Source organism: Rattus norvegicus, chromosome 6, assembly GCF_036323735.1.
Source record: "Rattus norvegicus strain BN/NHsdMcwi chromosome 6, GRCr8, whole genome shotgun sequence".
Lineage (NCBI taxonomy): Eukaryota > Metazoa > Chordata > Mammalia > Rodentia > Muridae > Rattus > Rattus norvegicus.
Window position 1 is genome coordinate 62356065 of NC_086024.1, and position 15033 is coordinate 62371097.

General features: G+C 42.1%; 1 pseudogene; it reads left to right on the top strand.

The window, feature by feature from the left end:
• Positions 1 to 597: 597 nt before the first annotated feature.
• On the top strand, positions 598 to 752 carry LOC120093490 (U2 spliceosomal RNA; annotated as a pseudogene).
• The last annotated feature ends 14281 nt before the right edge of the window (positions 753 to 15033 follow it).

Consider the following 15033-nt stretch of genomic DNA (forward strand, 5'->3'; position numbering starts at 1 on the left):
TAGTCTTATTTTACAGTCCATACTTGATCCCCTTCCCAGTCCATATCCCACACACTCCCCATCTCCAAGAGGATGTCCCCATCCCCTACCCCACTCCCTGGGTCCTCAAGTCTCCTGAGGGTTAGATGCATATTCTATGACTGAACCCAGACCTTGCAGTCCTCTACTGTATATGTGTTGGGGGCCTCATATCAGCTGGTGGATGCTGCCTGGTTGATGACTCAGAGTCTGAGAAATCATGGGGGTCCAGATTAAGAGAGACTGCTGGTCCTCCTACGGGGTCAACCTCCTCAGCTTCTTCCAGCTTTTCCCCAATTCAATCACAGGGGCCAGCAGCTTCTGTCCATTTGTTAGGTGTAAATATCTGCATCTGACTGTTTTAGCTGCTTGTTAGGCCTTTCAGTGGGCAGTTCTAACAGGCCCTTGTTTGTAAGCACACCATAGCACAGTAAAAATGTCATGCCTTGGGGCCTCCACCTGAGCTAGATCCCAAATTGGGCTTGTCACTGGTCCTCCTTTTCCTCAGGTTCTTCTCCATTTTCGTCCCTGTAGTTCTTTCAGACAGGAACAATTCTGGGTCATAGTTTTTGACTGTATATCGCTTCTCGGCCTTTTGGCTAAGATCAAGTGTAGTTTTTGACTGTATGGCAACCCATCCCTCGTCTATTGGAGGTAGACTCTTCAAGTTCCCTCTCCCCACTCGAGGGCATTTCATCTAAGGTCCCTTGGAGGCCCTCTTATGAGGAACTCATCACCTGTCTGTCATGAAGCAATTACTGAGAGTGTTCTTCCTTTGGTGCTCTGTAGCTCCCTGCTACTTCTGCTGGTTTATTTTGGCACAACAGCCCTGGCAATGAGACAAGTCACTGTCACCCTGAATCAACTCTATGTCCACTTTCTCTCACTGACCTACTCTGTTTCTCCTGTCTCTGATCCTCCCCTTCCCTTAACCTTCTCTGAAAAATCTCTTAGTTCTACTGTGTAATCAAATCATCTGCCTACAACCCTCTGGTTACTTTTCAAGTCTCTTCAGGAATACCAGACAGCAAACACCTGATCCATCACAGCCAATCAAGTTAGGATTCTCCCTTGTTACAAGCCCTGTTCAATGGACCCAGAGCCACCCTCACTGATAACAATCAAAACCAAAAAAACAACAAAAAACCTCTTCAGCAGAAAATAGTTATAATAACCCTGCCCTGAAATTTTGTATTCCTCTGAGTTGCCTGCTGAAAGACTATACTTTTCAGCTTCCTTTGCAGTCTATGGAAATAATTTTCACCCCTGTAAGGGGCCACATCCCACCCTCTGTGGGCATTTTGGCCATTGGCAAGACAAAGATGACCCTGCATTGTGAATAAACACAGTCCCATCTAAAGTTAGACCAAGCCTTTCTTTCTTTCTCCCATCTGTCTTTCTACAGATGCTTTAAATAATCTAACAGTCTCTAGAGTTTGTAAGAGTTTCAATATTGTCCCAAAATCCAAAGTATCTTCTGAGACTAAAGTCAATGATTTAACTGTGACACCCATAAAATTAAAAAAATAAATTATATACTTCCAACATATTCCAGAATATAATTCCCATTCTAAAAGGAGGAATAGGAACATAGTGAGGAAAGGCTGGACCAAAACAAGACCAAAGACCAAAAACACAAGTACAAAATTCTGTAACACCATGTTCAGTGTCTGAGAGTTTGTTCCAATGGGCTTATATGCTCTACCCTGTCAGCTTTGTTCCTGCAGCACGCATACCTACATCTCCCAGGCTTCTACTGTCCATATGCATCTGTCCTGGGCAGACGTCTCACAACTCTGGAATCTCCAAGATCTTGGAGTCTCCCCAGCAATTCATGTTTCATGGTCTCACACTGTGGCCTCTCAGGGTCTTCTCGATCCTCTTCTCTCTCTTTTACCTATCAGGTAAATCCAGAGGGTTGGGGGAGGCAGATAATCTTAAGAAAAAGTGATGTACCTAAATGTACCAGACAGATATTGGGAAATACCCCTGTATTAATCAGGGCATCATTGTTAAGAATGGAGCCTAGATGTCTAGATATGTCCCTTGGGGACTTCATTTTGACATCCTTTTCAAGGTACAAAATTGTATCCTAAAGAGAAACTATTTATATAGACAGCATGCCACACCTGAAAAACCTCCCTTATGAAAATTGAGCGCTATTCTAAAGAAATACTACTTGTATATCTGATATGACTCTGTGATGATAGATCTGAGTCACCTCATTGCAAAAATATGTTTCCCATGACACATATTCTTTTTCTGGAATACCATTTACATAATATCAACACTGACACGAACTTGGACATTCGTTCCTCCCATTTCTCCAATGACTGTCTTCCTTGCTGTAGATAACTACAACATGCAGCAAGCGTAAATGCTTCCCTTCCCTTTCTTCTGGGTCTTCAAAGAATCAGCTGGTCTCCATTTCATGTTCAACCTTTGAGAAACAGACTTAATTGTCTGTCGTTCATATTGGGAAGCATTTCAAACCTCGCCTTCTGTTTTTAAATGACTTTAAGTTCATATCTTTTATATATCCACTTTCAATTGAAAATCAATGCCCTATAGAGAATAAATTCATGGATTTAGGAAACATTATATCTCACCAAGATTTAGAAATCTAGATTTAAATCAAGATTTAAAATCCTAGTAATTCAAGTTTTCTTTATTCTGTTTTAACAATGATTATTCTCTATATTTGTCTTTTAAATGTCCCACATAACTGTTAGACAATTCAGTCTTTTAGAAAAATCTTTACTAAAGATGAATGTACTCCGCATTCTATTAGTTTGCAGAAATATTCGAGTATATGTTTTCCTTAAGGAGTAACAAGTCAAATTTCACATAAATGATTTTTTTCTAATTTTGTTATCTGATATTTCCTCCACAAGGATGCCAACTCTCAGGCCTGTCCTGGGACATACCACAGAATGCCAGTAGAGGGTAGCATTGGTGCTGTAGAGCTGTGAACCAGAATAGCTGAAGCACCCCAGGCAGCCATACTTCCATCACCTAGACTCACACTTCCTAGGTACTTTTATCAGAGTGACATTATCACAGCTAATATAGCTGATAAGCATGGGAAGGTATCTCTTACATTGTAACTATTGAAATGTCTAAGATATTTGGCAACTCATCTTTATTAACTAAAATGAGATATTAAATTAAAAATTGTAATGAAGAGGACAAAGTATATTACTCTGATAGGACTGAGGAATCTGAAGATAAATAGACACAGATTAGACTCATCTGATCAATGAAATCCAATTGCATTGTTCTACCAGAATTGTGATAAATGAAATGACATTTGTGGAACATGTGTAGTATGTGAAAGTGATTTATAGATAAAGATACAACAGGACATTCTTCTGCCTTACTAATATTGGACTTCTATTTAGTTTTTCAAGCTTGGTGTAAAACCTACCAAAGAGAACCATCAAACTGTCCTCTGAAAGGTGAGTTGATTATTAAGGACTTATAATCTTCCAATTCCCCCAGATAACTCAGCATCTCTCATCCCTCTGAGCACTGTGTCAGCTGAAGACCTTGGCCTTTGCCACTCTCTAAGTGTAAGACCACAGATTGTCAGGGAACTAATGTCATGAAATGAGGGCTGTGAAATTTACTTCCCATCTATAACAATAAAATGGCACTTAATACAAATTTTATAACTTCCAAGACCACTGTAAGACTTCAATACTTAAAACACAGTGGTCAGGTCAAGGATCACAATCTCAGGTAGAAGTTTGCAAACAAGGGAACTGAACTCTGAGCATCAGTGTTTCCTGTTGCTACGTTTACACAATGGCCGAATCTTCAGCGGCTAAAAAAGTATGACAATAAATGTGTTTCAAGTGTAAACATGAGTCACGCATGGTTAACATGTGCCCCCTTCTCTGCAGTCTATGTTATGCTCCATATAGGTGCAGTTCTCACACTCCTGTTTCTCTATTCAACATGCAACAGGAGCTGGGGGGGTGGAGGGGAGAAAAAGCGAAATTTTCCATCTTCTCGAATACCTTTTATTCCAGCATAATGACGACATCTAGTTACTTGATGTGCAGGTAATATGCTGGAATTGTTAAAGAATTAAGGATTCCTATTGGTAAGCATTTGTCATGGGAATATAATCAGAGCTGAATGAAAACTTTGAATGTGTCATCAAGTTTCTACATATTTTATGTATCAGAATATGTCCCACGTGTGACCTCGCCAGCAAGAAAACACGCGGGGACATACGAATCCTTGCAGCAGCCAAAACCTTTTATTAAATCTTAAAGAGAGCCCCGCGCGCCCGCATGGCGTGGCTTATATACACCCTAGCATGGCGCATCCACACCTGATTGGTCGCTTACCCATGATCTCATTAGGCACGCCCCGGAGTGGGCAAAGACCTGGCACGAAGGCACACTTGCACATGCACACACAGTTAACTTCCTGAAAGGAAGATGGTGCGGCGGAGGCCAGCGCCATCTTGTAATGGCAGGAGCTATCCTGGCCTTCCACGTGGGACGCAGTGGAAGCCAGCACCATCTTGTGGTGGCGAATGTTAAAGCGGCCCTCTACAAGAATATTATGATGAGACTTTAATTTTCATAAGAGAAGTAAATCATTGGCAACTAGGAATTCTTTTACATTGAAAAAATTCAATGGCTTACATTTCTGCACTTTTCTGCTGATGGTTGTAAATCTCCACAGCTGCTTCAAACATCTTCAGCATACATCTTCCGTGCTCCTATGGAGTGGCTGTGACCAAGAGAAGGGAGTTCATGCCTATAATCCCAAGCAGCTGAATTCCCCAAATGCTTTTAGCTCTCTGCATCCTTCCTGTATCTATGGATGTGTTGCATTAGGTGAAGGTTTCCTCCATTCCAACGTTTGCCTTCTTTTACTACATCTGCTCTCCAACAGAGTTTATTTCAAGTGAATTCTTGGAAGCACAAACTCCCAGACAGGATAGTCTGTGGTCTGATCTCTGACGCTATTTATATACACAGCACTGGTCCATTAAAAATAATTACATTCTCTTTCTTATAACATATCTTGTTAGGTTACTATTCCTGACTCTCTAAGAAGTCTTATTTTCTTGAAGATATGCGGTTAGATTATGTGGCGAGAGTGTTTTAATCCTCTCTGTGTTCTCACCATCCCCAGAAGAGCCCTTAAGATGGTTACATAAATTGACTCTCATCTGGGGTTTAGAATGTGCATTGATTAGAAATCAGAAGAAATGGATAAAGGAACAGACTTTTTTCCTTGCTACAAGGGCACAGAGAGATGATAAACCTGGTGAGAGAAAAGTCATCCTCAGTCTCTTGCTATGAATAAAGTGGATAGGAAGTGTTGTTGGAATAAGGGTTGAGTTCACGAGGGTGAAATAATCAGTGATGTCAAGATGATTATTTTTCTTCCTGAAGAGTGGCTAAAACTAGAATTTAGTTTTACCAAGATGGAAACAGGAAGACTATGGCAGGAATGGCACTGGAGTTGCTTTGAACCTGTTAGTTTTGAGATCCTTATTAGACCTTCTTATAGAACGGTCGAGCTGGGTATAAAGGACTGGAGATTGGAGAAAGATCAGAACATGGTGCATATAAAAAGGAGTCAAGTGGCAATGGAGGGGTCAGCGAGATGGCTCAGGGGTGAAAGCAGTGTTTGCAAGACTGGCAAGCTGAACTCCTTAGCAGACATGGGAGAAGGAGAGAGCCAACACCGACGGATGTCCCGTGACCTGCACTTAAGCACTGTGGTAATTAAACCCACGTATATACTCTCACATGAGCATATACAAATAAACGTAAAAATTAAAAATGTAAGCCAAGAGAGGGAAAATTGACAACTGGGAAATAAATACACGATAATAGTTTTGATTGCATTCATTTATAAGAGTCATTAAGACTATGGTAATTGTTTTTCTCATTTAGGTAGAAATACAATATACTTTATTTATTCAGTGCACAGGAAAGCAAAAAGTAAACCACCTTCTTCAAAATCAAGACTGGAAGCAAAACACTTTAAAGCCCTCTGCAACTGACTTTCACTGAAATGTTCAGCCATATACCTCCTAATACCTCAGTAACCACCAACCACACTCTTCCCAAGTTACATGGCACAAACATACTTGTCAATCAATGGGACAAGTAAAGTAGCACTGAAAAGTCTTGTGATTTTCTTTTTAAGTTTTAGTTGCTGTGGAGTCACAATGATGCTTTTAAGGCAGAAAAAGTTTAACCAAAAAAGTCAAAAAACAAATAAAAAAGAACCAATACTATTCTACCCAGATGGACTTGCAGCACATCACTGTGAATAAGATGAAAAATGTTAAACTTTTCATTTTATATGATTCACTTTCTCATTGTAGATTCCGACTTAGGAAACGAATCACAGTACACTCCATTGCCAGCCTCCCTGCAGACCTGCCTACACATCTACAGTGTACCTAGTCAATAATGGAAACAGCATGAGGGCTGGACCTTCAGCCACTGGCTGCCATCTCCTAAGAAGGTTCCAAACCCCGCAGAAGCATTTTAGCTGTGGTTTTAGAAAATAATTTCTCATTACACTTGCTAAGTACTCGTTTCTTAATTACTTTCTCTTTAAGTTCATTTTTTCAGTCATTTCTAAAACCTTCATCAACCATAGAACCTAAGAAATAAAGATTGTTTCTGAGAAGTTGAAATATAAACTGAAAGAACAGTGTGTACTCTTGTACCACGAAGTGTTTCAGAGAGTTGACATTCAATAAATTGTTGGGAATATAGTTTAAACTTTGTTCTTCCAATCACGTCATGACTTACACTCCTTTTAAATTTACATTCTCTTTGTTTAACACTCTCTTACCAACTTATTTTTCTCTTTACTACCTAAACAACTCTTTACTAAATTTGCTAAATTTTACTAACTTTTTATGTTCACTTTCTGTCCTTCACATTAGAACGAACCTTCAATGAATAAACATTTGAATTTGTTATTTATAAAGTATCCAGTGAGGAAGAACAGTGCCTGGTACCTGATATTGCTCAGTAAATACTTTTCTACCATGATTGAATGAATGAATGAATGAATGAATGAATGAATGAAAGAAAATGTTAAGCACTTTTTATGTTAGTATGTTTTAATAATCCTTATGGAGATAAGAGTTCATATGTGTGTGCAGAGAAATGTTATAGAAGAGGAAAAAATAACACAGATGTTTCTTGTTAAGAACAAACTAACAAACTATAATACAAATCAACTCTATCTCTACTTACCTCAGAATGTAATCTCTGAGCAGATTCATTTTTATAAGGACTAAGATAAAACATGAGAGAGAAATAAGTGAGTGACTAGAGTTAGGCATTCTGGAAATAAGTACAATAAATGAGCATAAAATATATTACATATAAAATAACATTTAATTCTTAATGTCAATGTCCTTAGGAAAAATCCAAGGACAAGCAAAAATCAAAGCAAATTTATACAAAAATTTGCAGTTAAAACTGTCCAGCACAAGAATAGAACATCTGAGCTCACTTAAAATTGTGTCCTGAATCAAAACCAGATGTAACACACAAAGAAAAGGTTAGGATGGTACTCCTTGTAACTATAAATGTAAAAATAGTAAAAACGAGGAGTCTCATTCCTAAGTTTATAAACATGAAGTTATGTGGGAGTAGAGGTCATGGACGGAATCCTGAAAAGGGAAAGGACGGTTTTAAAGAAAGAGTTTCATAAGGACATAGAGAATGTGAGATCTGAAAGTGGAATACTGGGGGCAGATGGGTGCAAGCAGAGAGCAGGGGCAGAGAGAAGGGAAGGAAGCACCAGAGCTGGTTCAACTAAAACACAGTTGCAAGGAAGGCAGTTGCTCTGTATCTTAATTTTCTAGAAATTATGGAGGCAAATGCAACCCAATTGTATATTTAAAAAAATCATTCAACAAATCGAATTTATTCCTGAAATACAAAAATGGTAGAATATTTTAATATCAAATTTCTGAGCAATGAATGGAAGAGCACACCTGTGACCGTGCACATAGGTGGAGGCAGGAGCACTACAAGTAAGGAGGAGCACTGCAAGTAAGGAGGATCACTGCAAGTAAGGAGGAGCACTGAAATAAGGAGGAGCACTACAAGTAAGGCAGGAACGCTGCAAGTAAGGAGGAGCACTACAAGTAAGGCAGGAACATTGCAAGTAAGGAGGAGCACTGCAAGTAAGGAGGAGCACTGAAAGTAAGGGGAAGCACTGCAAGCAAGGAGGAGCACTGCAAGTAGGGCAGAACACTGCAAGTAAGGAGGGGCACTGCAAGTAAGGGGGAGCACTGCAAGTAAGGAGGAGCACTGCAAGTAAGGAGGAACACTGCAAGTAAGAGGGAGCACTGCAAGTAAGGAGGAGCACTGCAAGTAAGGAGGAGCACTGCAAGTAAGGCAGAACACTGCAAGTAAGGAGGAGCACTGCAGGTAAGGGGGAGCCCTGCAGGTAAGGGGAAGCACTGCAAGTAAGGCAGGAGCACTGCAAGTAAGGAGGAGCACTGTAAGGAGGAGCACTGCAAGTAAGGGGGAGCACTGTAAGTAAGGAGGAGCACTACAAGTAAGGGGAAGCACTGCAAGTAAGGCAGGAGCACTGCAAGTAAGGAGGAGCACTGTAAGGAGGAGCACTGCAAGTAAGGGGAAGCACTGCAAGTAAGGCAGGAGCACTGCAAGTAAGGAGGAGCACTGCAAGGAAGGAGGAGCACTACAAGTAAGGCAGGAACACTGCAAGTAAGGAGGGGCACTGCAAGTAAGGGGGAGCACTGCAAGTAAGGAGGAGCACTGCAAGTAAGGAGGAACACTACAAGTAAGGGGGAGCACTGCAGGTAAGGAGGAGCACTGCAAGTAAGGAGGAGCACTGCAAGTAAGGCAGAACACTGCAAGTAAGGAGGAGCACTGCAAGTAAGGAGGAGCACTGCAGGTAAGGGGGAGCACTGAAAGTAAGGGGAAGCACTGCAAGTAAGGCAGGAGCACTGCAAGTAAGGAGGAGCACTGTAAGTAAGGAGGAGCACTGCAAGTAAGGAGGAGCACTGCAAATAAGTCAGAAGCACTATAAGCTTAAGGTCATTATGGGCTACAAAGCTAAAATACAAATTTATAGTTATATAAATACAAACTTTTATTAAAAATAAATAAGTTAATAAATGAAGTAGTCTGAATAATTTATTAATGTAATATAGATGTAAAAGTATGTCATTATCTGAGTAGGTACAGAAAAATTACTTGCCAAAACTCAATGCATATTAATGATAATAATATCATTATCATTATATGGAGCCTGCAGCTGGGTACTCACCTCAGGACCACATGTAAAGCCAGAGCAAGAGCCTCCTCAGGCATCAGTTAGACGTTCACCAATCTCACCACTTGTATAAAAACAGTACTCACAGCCTCAGCCAGAGTAACTGTCAGGAAGAAAGAGATAAAAACAACAACACAATTTCCAAATCTCAAATGAGGATCTGAAGTTGTCCTGTTTGCAGAAGGGACGATTTTTTTTATTATAAATTACAATATTATTACAATTCATTTTGAGAAACCCAAGAACCCAGTAACATTGCAACATAGCAACTTTCTAAACAATGGCAATGTGTGTCGCGCGCCCAATGTCCCGCCAGCAAGAACGACGCGGAGCAACAGGATTCTTCTGCGAGCAAGCCTTTACTGTGTTACAGCTCTTCTTAGTGTTACAGCTCTTCTTAGTGTTACAGCTCTTCTCGGTGTTACAGCTCTTCTCAGTGTTACAGCTCTTCTCAGTGTTACAGCTCTTCTGAACAGGGACCCCGAGCAGCAAAATCGCTCGGCTTATATAGACAACAGTATGCTAATTATCTCTCAGGGATTGGTGGGGCTTGGATCACCCCACTACTTGTCCTCCAGGGATTGGCGGAGAATGAATCACCTCATTAGCATATTAACGGTCAACTAACACCTGGTGCATAAACCGCACATGTGCAGTACCGCTGTTCACCACTAGAGGGAGCCCTAGCAAGGGGACAAGCCTGCACATGCGCAGTAAGTCGTTTATATCCAGACAAGGCTGGATGTCGGCGCCATCTTTGTTTCGCCGCGCCACTCTCTACATCTCCCCCTTTTTTGTTTAATAAAATGACTGGTCTAGATCTGGGTGTCACGTCAATCTTGTCATTGCTCCTGTCTTAGGTCGTTCTCATCCAAACTCGGCCTTACCCGTCATAGAGTTACCCTATCGCCACCGGGCCCCGTGTCTTAGGTTGGTCCGAGTTCGAGGAAAGTTGCCCGTCCCTGGATACAATGACTCCACATGACTGTGACAAAAATGATCTAGGGCGAACTCTTGATCTTTCAAAGAGGCCAGCCATATGTTGGGAGAAGTACCCTTTTTAATGGTGGTCATAGCCTGGTAAACAACCACTTTGTGTCTGGCATGTTCTCTTTTTTAAACAGCCAATAAGCCAGAGACCTACTCCGCATCCCAGAAGGACAATAGCTCCCCAGGACAAACATGCCCACCCACTCCTTAACAAGGGAGAAAGCATTGGTAATCCATGAGGTAAAGTCTTCAACTGTGATGGGGTCCAGCCTAGTGCTGTTGAGGACAACAATCTGCATCAGCAATTGTCTTGATAGTTGCTCTGCTTTCATGGACCAGTTTCCTTTCAGATAATTCGAGATTTCTTTGTTCTGTTGAAAATTCTGAGAAAAGTTAGCTCGCAAAAGAATAATGCATAAACCTCAAAGGGAGGAAACACAAGACAGCTGTGTCATATGATACAGTGCTTCAATTGTTCTTGAACTAAATCTATCCTTTGATTGGCTAATAGAAGGCCAGATGCCAAATGGGTATTAAATTCTTCTTGTATCTCTAGCGCCACTGCAGTTCTGATTGACAATCTCAGCCGTCTGTATTTGATTGGTCATAGCGATTGCAGCTGTGGTAGCTGCGGCAGCAGACAGCACAATGGCTGAAATTATGGCTGCCATAATTCCAAAATCTCTTTTGGCTCTCAGCAAATTAAGAATAGGAAAGCTATCTGGGTTTGCCTCCACCGGGATTGGCACAAAGGAGGGAATCTTAACCATCACTGCGGTGTCATTGGTGCCATCCCAGCATTCAGCTAAATAGCAGACTACATCAGAGCTATTACAATTTAAAGCACCACTGCTTACATTAGTGCTTATCAGAAAAAAGGTGATCTAGCACATACTGAAGTACTAGTGGCAGTATTATTTACCAAGAGGTTATTATATTGAATATTGATCAACCTGGTATCACCTTTTTCTGGTAGCTGAAACATTATACAGCACGAAGTTCTCTCCCATCAACCTAGCAAAGGGGGTCAGGGATGTATATAACCCTTGCTCATTGGACAGCACCCATTGAAACCAAGGCCAGAGATTATGCTTGTCAGTCTTATTCTCAAAACAGTAGAATTGCTATGAACTGGCATGGGTACTGGCCAGGATCTGGCAATAGCCCACAGGGTGAGCGAATTAACCTGTATTACCATTCCCAGTAGTAATAGTAGGGTTCGTAGTCTCATCTTCAGGAAGAGCAGAAGGCAATTTTTGAGTCAAACGCTCAGGTACCCAAATTGGATTTTCTTGATTCTGCGGAAAAACACAAATCGCTCCCCTGGATCGTATTAGAATAGGATCCGGGCCTTTCCATTCTCCAGTGAGTACATCCTTCCACTTCACCTGATCCTTGGGTGGGATAGGCCACTGCCCATGGCGTTCTGCCGCCGAATAGTCATGGGCGTCTAAATTTAAGAAATTTAAAGTAAGAAGTGCAGTGGAGATGGCAACCTTGGGGGTTGGGGGCACCTCACCAATTCCCCCTTTTTGTTTATTTAAATAAGCCTTTAATGTGCGATGGGCACGTTCAATGATTCCTTGGCCTTGAGGATTATAAGGAAGTCCTGTCAGGTGTGCAACACCCATCTGATTGCAGAAATGTTTAAACTTTTCTGAAGTATAAGCAGGGCCATTGTCGGTCTTGAGCAGCCTAGGAAGACCCCAAGCACTCCAAGCCTCAAGACAGTGGGCAATGACATGAGAGGCCTTTTCCCCAGACAAGGGGGAAGCAACTATGACCCCGGAGCATGTATCGATGGAAACATGCACATACTTTAATTTTCCAAAGGCGGGGACATGGGTAACATCCATCTGCCAAACCTGCAGGGGTCGAAGGCCACGGGGATTAATGCCCACATGTGGGGTGGTAATAAACGCACTGCAATTACCGCAGTGAAGCACTATTTTTCTGGCCTCTGCTCTAGAAATAGGAAAACGTCTGTGTAAGGTCTCAGCAGTAACATGAAATAAGGAATGGAACTGGGTGGCAGCTTCCACAGGAGTCAGCACAGCAAACGTAGTGGCTCTAGTAGCCAAATCGGCCAGGTTATTCCCATGAGACATTGGGCCAGGCAACCCTGAATGAGCCCTTATATGGGTGATGAAAAAAGGGGAATGCCGAGATAGTAACTCCTGCTAGATCTCCAGAAACATAGAAGCCACTGTACTAGTGGTTCTAATCATTCCCGCAACTTCTAAAGATTTAACTGAATTAACCACATAGGAGGAATCTGAAACAATATTTAATGGACTAGGGAACACTCGGAGCACTTCCAATACAATCTGACACTCAACTAATTGAGAGGAATTAGGGGTAAATTGCTTAGTTACCACTTTACCGTCATGCACATAAGTACCCAAACCAGTTTTCGATCCATCCGTATAAACAATATCCCCTGCCTGAAGGAGTTCCATGCTGGTAACCCGGGGAAACACAAGGGGATGACATTTTGCAAAGGTCAAAATGGGGTGCCTGGGGTAGTGATTATCAAACACCCCTGAAAAGATGCACACAAGTATTGCCCAGTCCATAGACAGGGATCGCGGGGATGTTAATTGCGGATCCCCTTCCAATCTATCAAACAAAGGTTTTAACTCAGCAGTAGATATTTTCAGGAATGGCCGTAGCCAATTAATATCTCCCAAAAGTTTTTGAAAATCATTTAAGGTTTGTAGGTGATCTCGCCTGATTTCAATTTTTTGTGGAGTAATAACTTCTGGATGTACAACGGCTCCTAAAAACTTGCCCATCAGCGATCTCTGAACCTTTTCAGTAGCTATAGTTAGCCCAAACTGTTGGAAATGTTTAATTAAGTCAGCATATGCTATCTCAAGCTCTTGAGGTTTGGATCCACAAAGGAGTATATCATCCATGTAATGAAGAATCGTTAGTGATGGATATTGCCCTCTGACAGGAGTCAGGGCCTGTTGTACATATAACTGACATATAGTGGGGCTGTTTGCCATCCCCTGGGGCAAGACTTTCCATTGATAGCGCTCATCAGGATCCACGTGATTTATTGCAGGCAGAGTAAAGGCAAACCTCTCTTTATCCTTAGGATGTAAAGGAATAGAGAAAAAGCAATCCTTAATATCTATTATAATAACCTGCCATTGCTTTGGCAAGGCAGAAAGAAGCGGAAGACTGCATTGGACTGATCCATACAATTTCATTTGTGTATTAATTGCTCTAAGATCATGCAATAGTCTCCATTTTCCTGACTTCTTTTTTATAACAAATATTGGAGTATTCCAGGGTGAGCTTGAAGGTTCCAAATGTCCTAATTGTAACTGTTCCTTTACTAATTGGTGAGCGGCCTCCAGCTTTTCAGAGGAGAGAGGCCATTGAGGAACCCATACATCTTCCTCTGTTATCCACGGTATGGGCATAGCCCCCTCAATGGCCCCTAAGAAAAACCCAGATCGTGACGATCGGGTTTTGCAGTGGGTTGAATTGGCTCTGTAGTTCCTTGGTGATGCTTACCAATGCCTTTTCCTGGGACATACCCCATATCCCTTACCATTCTCTGTGCTGGTAGGGAATTCTCATTCATAAGTTTAAGCCCTAACTCAGCCAAAATATCTCCTCCCCATAAGTTGACAGGTAAAGGAAGAACATATGGGACGAAACTACCCTCCTGTCCTTCTGGGGCTTTCCACTTTAAGGGCCTAGAGCTAATAGTTGGACTAGCTTCATAACCTAAACCTTGTAATGAATGGGAAGATTGAGTAATGGGCCATTTTGTAGGCCACCATTTAGTGGAGATAGTGCTTTTGTCTGCCCCTGTATCTAGAATTCCCTCAAATGTCTTTCCTTCAGTGGTTAGGATCAGAGTAGGTCGAGCGTGTAAATCGACCATAAGATATGCTGAATCAGTGCCCGTAGAGCCGAAACCCTTCTTTCCTCTTTTTGTACTTCCCGATTTAAACTGGGCGTGATAACTGGGTAAAACAAGCAATTGTGCAATCCGGTCACCTGGGGAAATGGAGAAGAGACCTCGTGGGGAGGAGCACATGATCTTCAACTGGCCCTCATAATCTTGATCAATAACCCCAGGATGTACCACCAATCCTTTAAGAGTAGTAGAGGAGCGTCCTAAAAGCAGCCCAACTGTATTGGGTGGTAAAGGGCCATGAAAGTCAGAGGGGATAGGCTGCACCCCCATTTGAGGGGTTAGGACGATTCTGGAGGTGGCACGGAGGTCTAATCCTGCGGAACCCGGAGTGGCTCTCCTGGGGAAGTTTGATGAGCCCAGGTTACTGGGGAGCTAGTTGCCCCATATATTTGAGGGCCCTGAGGACGGGGGCCCCGTTGGACGTTTTTTGACATATCCAAGGGTTTCCCTGTTATGTCCTTTACTGACCTGCACTCATTGGCCCAATGTTTCCCTTTCTTACACTTTGGACACAGTCCTGGGGCTTTCTTTGGACTAAAGCCAGGATTCTGATTCTTGCACTCCCTTTTCATATGACCGGGCTTTCCACATTGGAAACACGTGATGCCTCTGCTAGAGAGGCCAGGCCGCCTTTGTCCTTGTAATATAGCCGCGGCTAGACCAGTAATGGTAAGTGGTCCTCCTATTTCCCTACAGGCTTTCAGCCAAGCCTGCAGCCCCTTAGATTTCCAGGGGAGGATTGCATTGCGGCATTCTTTGGTACATTGTTCAAA